The sequence below is a fragment of the Sphaeramia orbicularis genome, chromosome 24, assembly GCF_902148855.1.
Source record: "Sphaeramia orbicularis chromosome 24, fSphaOr1.1, whole genome shotgun sequence".
In the NCBI taxonomy this organism is placed as follows: Eukaryota; Metazoa; Chordata; class Actinopteri; order Kurtiformes; family Apogonidae; genus Sphaeramia; species Sphaeramia orbicularis.
The window spans coordinates 3,899,391-3,911,456 of record NC_043979.1 but is presented as its reverse complement, the minus strand read 5'-3'; positions in this window follow the sequence as shown (position 1 = coordinate 3,911,456).

The window sequence follows — 12,066 nt, the reverse complement described above, 5'->3', positions numbered from 1 at the left end:
TTTGTTTTGGTGAAATTGTGAAAGTGTTTAAAGCTAGAACATTATTATTATTATTATTATTATTATTATTATTATTATTATTATTATTATATAGATTTTGATATATTGCTCTTTTTGTTTGGTTGTTCATATTAATTAAATTTCATTTCATTTCATTCAATTTTATTTTATTTTATTTTATTTTATTTTATTTTATTTTATTTTATTTTGGTGAAATCATCATGTAGACCAAAATACCTTTTCCAAGAGCGACCTGTCTTAGAGAACAGTATAGACCTACTAAGAACAAATAAAGACACAACAAACCAAACAACTTTCAATACTATTTCAAGTTTTAGACGCTGACAGGTCAACCTACATGATGCATGCAGGAAAATAGTGAGGACACAAGTGTTCAGTTAATTCCCGTCAATAAAGTACAGTACACACAGAGAAAACTCTTAAAGAAAAAGATGACCCTTACTTTTACGCTCAAATGTGTATTATTCATAAGCACTGTGCAGTGACAAGGTCTGGTCTACATCTGATTCAGGACCAAGTATGGATGTGGCCTGGACTGGAACGGAAAAGACTGGATTCCATGTGTTCTGTGCTGTTTATACCATCAGGGACAGAACAGATCTGACTCACATATAAGTGAAAAGAGAACATTTGAGCCACTTTTGCCCCCCCTCCCCTTTTTTTTTTTTTTTTTTTTTTTTTTTAACCTGAAATCCACTGTTGTTGTGAGGAGGATCAGTTTTCTCAGTGTCCACCAGGTGGCAGTCTGACCCAGAGAATGACATAACATGGGCTTCAATCTGGCTTTACTATCAAGAAAAAGGTGTTTTTGTCCATTAAATTAACCACATTTACAAAGTAGACCACTATTCACTGAATATTCATAACTGTGAATAAATATAGACAAGTATTTCCCTATTTCTAATTTACTGACCATGTGGGTGTTCATAAAAAATAACATTTTTAAAGTAAATTCAAAACTCACTATATTAAAACAGAGGAAAACGAAGAAAACATGACTTTTTCAGATAAATGTATGATTAACTGAACAGAAAAACAAGCCTGTACATCCACTCCTGTTTGTCAGCTAACTAGAACTAAATACATCATTACAGAGATTATAATGTGTTCGATGGATGTGTGTGTGGTGGAGGGTGTGTGGGTTTGTGTTATGTCAAATATATGAAAGAAATTATAAACCTATCTATCTATCTATCTATCTATCTATCTATCTATCTATCTATCTATCTATCTATCTATCTATCTATCTATCTGAAATTTCTTGTTGAAATGCTGAGAAATTGCATTTTACTTGAATTATTTCACTTTACCCATAAGGTTAGTGTTTCAATAGTTCTTAACCCCTCAAGACTCAGCGTTACTTTTGTGTCAGTTCCCAAATGAAATTTTCTCTATATCGAATCTTTCTTCAGTGATTTACCACCATTCATTATAATATTTACCCTCTGTATTTTGCATTTTGTCAGTATAACCTCCTGAGACCCAGGAAAGGACATGTTTTGGCTTCTTTACATTAAACAATTGTCTTGACTGGAAAAAGCATAATGCAACAGTTTTTCAGATACAATTTCTGTTTTCATTTTGTTGTTTCATGGTATGGTCTTTGCAGTGGACAGGAATTTTTTTTTCTAAGTAAAGCTGTGAGACTCTTGTCCCCTACAGAGAACAAAAATGCTTTGCTGAGTCTCAGGAGGATAAATCAGGAATTTTCCTGTATTTAATTCACTGATCATGTAGATGTTCATAAAAGCTCAGATTGAAGTTGAGGGTTATTACATCAGAAACAGAGAAAACTACAGAAAAAGTGACTTTTTCAACTAAATCTGTCATTAACTGAACATAAACCCAGTGTGTCCATCCACTGTCATTGATCCAACTCCATGGGTTTTACTGGGGAATCAATGTTGTAGAAGATGATGGGGTTTCCACGGTAACTAAGCATCGTCTGAACGTCCAAATGGGTCACATCTGATGACCGTGAAAAGATGAACTACATTTTACACCAGTTATTGACATGTATTGATAGGATTAGTGGATGAACAGGTATTAAACAGTTTAGATCAGCAGATGCTTTTGGGTCTTTAACCCTCCGGTATCCAGGTGTGCTTTTGTCGCACACTTTCCACTTTGTGTTAAAAAACTTCATATTATTTTTCACAATTTAAATAAGGTTAGAATCAAAAGTTGTTCATTTTTGCATGATCTTTAAAATTCTGGACACCAAGTAAAATGTGCACATTGTAAACAAAAGAAAATTACAAGACTAGCATCTGTCTCCCAAGTGTGCCTAAAACGCACTATTGCTTCCATTTGATCTGTATGATTAGGGCTGACCTGGATTTACAACATTTAAATCAAATTAGAGCAGAAAAATAAATCAACATATAATATTTAATAGTTTGATTTCTAGGTGTGCATTTTAAAACTTGGTGACAGATGCTAATATTTTTGAACATTTGACCTAGCACCAAAAATAATAATGCAAATTAACTGATGTTGGAGTTAATCATTGACATATGCCAGGATGAAAAAATTAAATATGTGATCCCCTTTTTATGTAGTATATCGACAAAAAATAATTTTTTGTGTGTTTTTTGCATTAAAAAAATGGTTTGTTTACATTACAAACATTTAAAGGGTTAAAAAAATGTGACAGTTATTGAGTATTTGGTATTTTTATTTACGGCTCAAGTTGATGAAATAGAAAAAAGTCTAAAAGAATTAAAAACAACTGTATTAATTTTATTTATTTTTTTACTTTATTCCACAAGTGTGCAAAAAATGCACACTTGGTGCTCAGTAAGGACCTTGCTGAATGAGATACCGGAGGGTTAAAGGTTAAAGCTGAAGGATGAATAAGTCTAACATTAAATATTAGAACTTGTTGATTACGCATCAGATATAAAAAGATGGATGTTTAGAAGTATTCAAGTCACTTTTACTTATATTGTCTGTCAATTATTATTTTGTTATTTACTTTCACTGATGTTTCTAAATTCAGAAGTGGTCTCTGGGGGGTGGGGGGGTTATGGGTGGTTCATGTTCAAGGGAGACCCACACAATATTATCAGTTCATATCAGAAAAGATATGCAATGTGTTAAAACTTTCATTAAATAAATAAATAAATAAATAAATAAATAAATAAATAAATAAATAAATAAATATTAGAATGAGGACTTCGTGTAAATTTCGTCCTACTGTTCCTAAACCTGTCGGAGTAGAATGAAAGATAATTTCATACCATTGAACTCATGTCATGTTATGTTCATTGTGTACCTCGTTACTCCTGTGGCATGCTGGGATGTTTAAACATGGATCCCTGTGAATGTGGTCTCCATGAAACAGCCTTCGTTCATTATTCAGAGCGTTGTCTTGACATAAAAGCAGCGATAACATCAGGCTCTGTCCACCTCCAGCACAGACCATCAAACCCAGAACACCACAACACTTTCATGTTTGTTTCTGCAGTAACTGACCTTTTATGCAGCGTCTTAATGAGATGAAAGGTGTTCGTGTAGAACATATATACCAATATAAGATGTTTACAAGATAATTTATGCTTCAGTAAAATGTTCCTGCTCATGTAACATTAACCCATAAAACCCCAAACAGCCACTGTCGACCCAAACCACCTACTGATCTGAACTGTTTAACACCTGTTCATCCACTAGTTCTATCAATACACGTCATAACTGGTGTAAATGTAGTTTGTCATCTTTTCATGGTCATCAGATGTGACCCATTTGGATGTTCAGAGGCTCTGTAGTCACCATGGAAACACTGTCATCTTCTACAACATTGATTCACCAGTAAAGCCCATGGAGTTGGATCAATGACAGTGGATGGACACACTGGGTTTATATACATTAAACAATAAATACGATGAACAAAAATGATCAAAATAATGAATAAGGTAAAAAAAAAAAAAAAAAAGCAAAGAAATGCACTAAAATGAAATAAAAAAGAACACAATAAGCAAAAAAAATTAACAAAAACAGCCAACGTGATCAATAAAATGAACAAAAATGAATAATAAATCAACAAAATAATGAGTAATATTCACAAAATTAGCCACAAATTGAACAAATTGAAGATATAAATGAAAAAATAGGCAACAAAATGCAGAAAAATAAGTAAAATAAGTAACAAAATTAACAAAAACTAATTCAATAATAAATACAATTAATGAAAAATGTACAAGACATGTAACCTATTTGGACGTTCAGAGGCTCCGTAGTTACCATGGAAACACCGTCATCCTCTACAACACTGATTCACCAGTAAAACCCATGGAGTTGGATCAATGACAGTGGATGGACACACTGGGTTTATATACATTAAACAATAAATACGATGAACAAAATGATCAAAATAATGAATAAGGTAAAAAAAAAAAAAAAAAGCAAAGAAATGCACTAAAATGAAATAAAAAGAACACAATAAGCAAAAAAAATTAACAAAAACAGCCAACGTGATCAATAAAATGAACAAAAATGAATAATAAATCAACAAAATAATGAGTAATATTCACAAAATTAGCCACAAATTGAACAAATTGAAGATATAAATGAAAAAATAGGCAACAAAATGCAGAAAAATAAGTAAAATAAATAACAAAATTAACAAAAACTAATTCAATAATAAATACAATTAATGAAAAATGTACAAGACATGTAACCTATTTGGACGTTCAGAGGCTCCGTAGTTACCATGGAAACACCGTCATCCTCTACAACACTGATTCACCAGTAAAACCCATGGAGTTGGATCAATGACAGTGGATGGACACACTGGGTTTATATACATTAAACAATAAATACGATGAACAAAAATGATCAAAATAATGAATAAGGTAAAAAAAAAAAAAAAAAGCAAAGAAATGCACTAAAATGAAATAAAAAAGAACACAATAAGCAAAAAAAATTAACAAAAACAGCCAACGTGATCAATAAAATGAACAAAAATGAATAATAAATCAACAAAATAATGAGTAATATTCACAAAATTAGCCACAAATTGAACAAATTGAAGATATAAATGAAAAAATAGGCAACAAAATGCAGAAAAATAAGTAAAATAAGTAACAAAATTAACAAAAACTAATTCAATAATAAATACAATTAATGAAAAATGTACAAGACATGTAACCTATTTGGACGTTCAGAGGCTCCGTAGTTACCATGGAAACACCGTCATCCTCTACAACACTGATTCACCAGTAAAACCCATGGAGTTGGATCAATGACAGTGGATGGACACACTGGGTTTATGTTCAGTTAATGAGAGATTTAACTGAAAAAGTCGCATTTTCTTCAGTTTTCTCTATTTTTGATCTAATAACCCTCAACTTTAATCTGAGCTTTTAGGAACATCTACATGAGCTGTGCATTAATAATAGGAAAATACCTGATTTTCACTGAAAAAAGCTAAATACAGAGGATAAAATTCTAGAATATAGCCCCATATAGGGGGATTTCTCGAAGACCATTCAGTTGATTCTTTTCAAATTCGACACATTTTCTTTACCACTAGCAGAGGTGCATTACAGTTTAATGGACAGACTTCTATTTTTAACTTCTTTGTGAATTTTGGAAGATTTTACCTCTGAAAACTTGGCCAACTGGTTCTTATACCCCTGCCCTAAAAGGGGGATGGTTATATATTATATAGAGGTAAAGTGTTGTGTGGTGGGGCAGGGGTATTAACCCTTTCATGCATAGTGGTCACAACAGTGGACAGTTATTCTCCAGCTGTTCTCTTGTATATTCATTTTTAATTGCAAATCAGCCAACACATTAGACACCTATGCATCATCTCATACACTGCAATTCATACCAATACTGTAACTTTGCTGTTCCAGATAAACCTGATCTGCACTAACATGACTGAGTAAAAACCTGTTAACTGTTATTAGGTTGTAATTAAGTTTTGCTTTGCTTGTTTGTTTTTTTAAATAATGTTTTTTTTTTTTGCATATTATCTTCTTGCAGGTATGTTAAAATGTGAGAAAACATCAGATTAGCAGCATTAAAAATGTTTTTTATTTCATAGTTTTCTCAGTATATTAGTAAATGCATGTTTCTTTGCTTCTAAAATCAAATGCATGGTGTAAGTAAGTACGAGGGCTGTTCAATAAGTTCATGGCCTCACCCAGAAATACTGGTTGTTCTAATACAGGATGTTACATTCTTTCGTGATGGGATAGTGACGCTTGAACATCGATGGACCAAGTGCATTGCTGTAAATGGAGATTATGTTGAAAAATAAAATATAAATTATCAGTCTGTGTTGTTCTGTTCTGGGTGAGGCCATGAACTTATTGAACGGCCCTCGTAAGTAAGTAAGTAAGTAAGTAAATTTTATTTATAGAGCACTTTTCACAGACAGAGTCACAAAGTGCTTTATCAATTCAAATCAGAATCAAATTAAGTTTACAGAGACCCAACAGAATCCTTCAGGGGCAAACACTTGTGATTGGTGACAGTGGAAGGAAAAAGTTCCCTTTAACAGCAGAAACCTGGAGCAGACCCAGACTCCTGAAGGATGGACGACTGACAGGACCAGGTGGGGTTAAAGAGAGAGAGAGAGAGAGTAAAGGAGGAGAAAAGAGAGAGCGATAGAGATATAGAGAGACTGGGGGGGGGGGGGGGGGGGGGATGACACATGGAGTACGTTATGATGAATACATAGAGTGTAATCAGTCTGTGGTGGTCCTGGGTCAGGTGGGAGACTAAAAAGCCTTTTTGAACAGGAGGGTTTGGAGGTTTTTCTTAAAGCTCTGTACAGAGTCCATGGACCGTAGGTGTAGAGGCAGGTCATTCCATAGACGTGGTCCACAGCTTTAACAGACCTGTCACCCCGTGTGCTAAAACAGGTGTGTGGAACCATCAGCAGGTGTGTGGAACCATCAGCAGGTGTGTGGAACCATCAGCAGGTGCTGTCCTGAAGACCTCAAGCTACGAGTCGAGCTGTAGGGCTGGATCAGGGAAGCAATGTATGCAGGGGCGTGGCCATGTAGGGCCCGGAAAGTTAGCACCAGAATTTTGAAATGAGAAAGTCCAGCTGAGAGGGCATTTTTGTAACTCCATGAAAAACAGGTTCATAAAAAATTAATTGCATTTTTTGTCATGAATTAAGAGGAATAAAAACACTCAGGAAAAAAAAAACAAAAACTTAATTAAGGTTCTCATAATTTGTGCATGAAAGGGTTAATACACTCCACTTACTTTTCACTTCATTTTCACACATGGACTCACCTCTAAAACCCATGGAGTTTGATGACAGCGGTTAGAGACACTTGTGTTTGTGTTCAGTTATTGTCTTTATATCTTTGCAGAAAAAGTCACTTTTTTCAGTTTTCTCCGTTTGTGATTCGATAAACCTCAACTTTAACCTGAGCCTTTATGAACATCTGCATGATCAGTGAATTAACTCTTTCATGCATGCTGCTCACTCTAGTGGACATCTGTTCTCCAGCTGTTCTCTTGTATATTCATGGGTTTTGTTGTTTTAGTTCCATATCAGCCAACACAGTGGACACTTCTGCACCATCCCATAATACACTGTAATTCATACCATTACTGTAACTTTGCCATTCTTGATACAGCTGATCTGCTGTAGTATGTTTTAGTGTAAATCAGTTGCTAATGAGTATTGGACTGTAATTAACACTTTTCTTTTTTTTTTTGTACTTTATTTTTTATTGTTTTAATATAAAATACAACGACAATTTTATCACCAAGGAAACTGAGGAAGGGTCCTTTTTAAGCCAGTATTTGGTGATGGCTTTTTTGCCTGCAGTGAGCAGTATTCTAAATAAATATATGTCACTTTCCTGTAATTTATGTTTATGTTTATGTTTATGCATTTGGCAGACGCTTTTTTCCAAAGCGACTTACAGGGGAAAACCAATCAAATCACTCAATCAATCAAATTTTATTTATATAGCGCCAGATCACAAAAAGTAATCTCATGACACTTTATATATAGAGTTGGTCAAAACCAGACTCTAATTCCTCTGGGGGAATGCTAAAAAACAGAGTAGCCAATGACAGATCAAAATGAACACCACAAACTGAATACATCAGTTTAATTCTCTCTCCCCAAAAGCCGACAACACCAGGACAGGAGCAGAATACTTGTGTGTGATCTGCCTCCAGTGAACCGCGCTCCATCCAGCAGGAAAAACGAACCCCAGAAAAATGGGATTTTCATGCAGGTGGAATACAGAAACGGAGCAGACATTTCCATCAAAAACCCCTCCATGATAGTGAGTCTGTAGAACAGTTTGGAGATTTCCACCCGTCTGACCAGATCTCATTTGGTATTTCCTCATGCAGGTCCCTCTCCCATTGATTTTTTGTGTGAAAATATATCGAATTAACACTTTTCTTAATCAGAAAGTTTTTTTTTCATATCTCCATGAAGTGAGTAGTGTTAAAATGTGAGAAAATATCAGATTAGCTGCATTAAAAATGTTATTATTTCATCGTTTTCATACAGTATATTGCAGTGTTTCTCAAAAAGTGGGGCGGGCCCCCCCAGGGGGGCGTGAAGGCTTGCCAGGGGGGCATGGGATTATTCCCAGGTGTTTATTTTTTCTTCAGGTTCGAACATGTAGCAGGTGGAACTAATGTTTTAGTGTTGGAGCACCCTGGACTCATTTTAGGGACGTACAACAAACCAATCTACTGCCATGGTGATCTGTCACTGGACTAGACCAAGAGTTTAGGTTTGGACAATGGACGAGGACTGGACTGGAAAAGAAAAATGTGCAGTGTTTCTGGTTTTGCACAGTTTGTACAGTTTGCACTTTGATGTTCTGAGATGTGCAACATAAACGGGCTCATTGCAGCCACTGATATTGTTAAAATGTTCATCTTTGTTACCAAAATGTGTCTGTAGTTCTAAAAAAAAAAGTACCTTATTGTCATAGTTGTAAGATAATTACACATTTCCTATTTTTATTTTGAAAAATAATGTCTCAGGGAGCAGTTTTGTTGAGTTCATTTGTATTGTTCAATCAAAAATCTACGTTATTTTTAATTTGCACAACAAATTATTCAAGGAAAAGCAAAAAGTATTCTTACCATATTGATGTTTCTTTCAATAAAAGTAATAATTGCACCACAGGTATAATGTTGTTGGGGTTGAGGGGGGCTTGGAGATTTTTTGTGCTCCAAAGGGGGGCCTAACAGAAAAATAATTTTGTAACTCCATGAAAAATAGGTTCATAAAAAAATTTCAACTGCTTTGTCTTTTTTCTTTATGCCTAAAGAGGAATAAAAACAGTCAGGAAAAAAATCTTGACTAAGGTTCTTGTAATTAATGCATGAAAGGGTTAAATATCAGAAAATACTTGATTTTTGCTGAAAAAAAACACAAAATACAAAGGACAATATTATAATAAATGGTGATCAATGACTTATGAAAAGTCAAATGTAGAGAAAAAATACATTGGACCTGCCAAAAAACCAAAGACACCAGTTGGTTTAGTCGTCACTACAAGATATACGATAGAGTGGGTCACAGTTTGCATATATCTGTGACAGAAAAGTTGAACTGTGTGTACTGTATATGTGAACTAATGCCATGTAATGTATGGGTGGAGCCTTAATATTTAAAATGTTTCTAATGTTATGGAGGCAGGTATTTTACTTCTTACCCAGGGACAACAGTTGAAAAATAGCTTTTTTGCTAATACTGGCAAATTTACAGAAATGTTCATTAGTGTGTACTGTCCCTGCTAAATAAACAAACAAATAAATAAACAAATAAAAACTTGCACTGGGTCTTTATGGGTTAATATTGTGTCTTCTTTTTTCTTATTATTGCTTTTATTCACTATTTCAAAGAGTGTACCTTGTATTGAGTCATTGTCACTGTTTATGTTAATTACTGTTATTTGGATCATCATCTGATTTCAATATGTGACCTGAAGAAGAAAAAAACATGCAATTTATGCAGAGTCTGTTTTCAACTCATTTCCATTTACCTTCAGTACTGTCCACTGTGCATGTCATACTCTGATATTATAATGCACCTAGGTTTTTTTTTTTTGGTCAATTCTCTGTTTGTGATTAGTTGTTTAATTCAACATAACTAAACTTGAATGTCAGCCTTTATAAGTAAGTTATAATAGAATTATAAAGTTGGAATACACAAAGCATTTATGTTCACGGTTTATAGTTTGTTTGGTTTTGGTCTCCCTTATACATGGTGGAAACATCAGAAACAAACATCATTTAGAGTTTTATTCTCTAGGGTTGTGTTGAAATCAGACAAAATACATCATAGTAATAATCTACAGTTTATAGTTTAAAGGCTGATTTATGTTTGAAATTATTTGCCATTAAGTGACGAAAACATTGTATATGGTGTAAGAAGAGGAAAATGTTCTAAAAGACACAACAGGAAGGAAACAGAAAAGATGTAAGATAACAAATAAAAACTGTAGAATGACGCAACATGAAAAAGAAACAAAACCTTAAATGATAATATGGATGAAAGATGGAAAAGATGCAACAAAAGTGAAAACCACGAAAATTTATCAGGATGGAAAAGCAAATTTTACAGGAAGATAACGTCAAATGACAAAAACAAAATAATAATATGGTTTTTCATGGTTTCCAAATGGTGAAACATTGACAAAATCTGGGAACAAAACTGAAATATCCTTTAATTAAACAAAATATTGAAATAAGTTATTTTCCCTACAGTAATTGTCATTTTATCACCTTGCATGAATTGAATGTTTCAATGTGAAAATTCAGTCCAATTCATTGACCCTTTACCATTCACAATATTCTAAACACATATATTTTAATGTCATTTTATACCTTTGTAAAACACTTTGAATGACCTAAACATCAAACATCTGTCCCTTAATGATTGAAATTGTGATAAAGGAGACTTTGAATCTTATCTTCTACCTCACAAAAGACAAAGACACAGCGGCTGGACAGATAAGCATCTTTTTTTTTAATGAAGCATCAAGCTCGTAGCACAGATATATTTAGCACATCTTGACAATCCAAAGAACAGCAAAAGAAAGAATTAGAACAGCAAAGTTTTTCATTCAGTACATCCTGATACATCCTGCAAAAAAAAAAAAACAAAAACAAAAAAAAACACCCTCTGTCACTCTGGGGAGATTTTCCCCTTCGGACTTTCCCTCCAAAAAAAAAAAAAAAAAAAAGAAAAAAGAAAATTCATTAACCACAGAAAGTTAAAGAGTAACTGCTTTTTACGACAGAACAAACGTGGACAAAAAGGGGGAAGCAAAGAAAAAAAAAAAAGAATAATGAAGTTGGTCCGCAGCATAAATACAAAATATTTTTGTAAAAAATTCACCATTCACTTGCAAACATGTATTGAGTTCACTGTATAAAAACAAACAGAAGAGCAATGATCCACACCAACGGGGCTAAAATGTAGTTAATCTAAGAACAGAGAGCGTTGAACTGCTTCAGTAGTTTACAACAGCACGGGTTGAAATACTTTTACAACTGCAACAAGAAACCTACAACAGCCATCACCTGTGGGAGTCATTCATGTAAGAAATGCAGAGATTGGTCCTCAGGAAAATAAAAAAACTAAACAAAACAAAACCCACCCTCCCTCCTTTTTAGAAAAAAAAGGAACACTATTCCTACCATCAACTTCACTGCCGTTCTTACATGAAACATGTCAAACAAATCAACTGGTCCGACTCAAACAGAATGCGTCAGGTGATGAAAACACTGTTGCAGGTGCAGGTTTATGTTCAAGAACACACTGTACTGTACTGCATTACATGACATGGCAGGCTGAAAGCAAGTAATGACTGTAAAAGTAAAAAAGAAAAAAAAACAAAACAAGCAAAACCTGCTTTCAGCGTTTGCTGGTCAACTTGGAAGTAGATTAATTACATGTTAACCCGACCCCTAAAAGGAAAAAGAAGAAAAAAAAAAAGATAAAGAGTCCCCGCCTATCTAAGACACATCAGGATGTGGTCGTCAAATGAGAGGAAGGTGAAGCACACTGACGGAAAAAAATTAAATTAA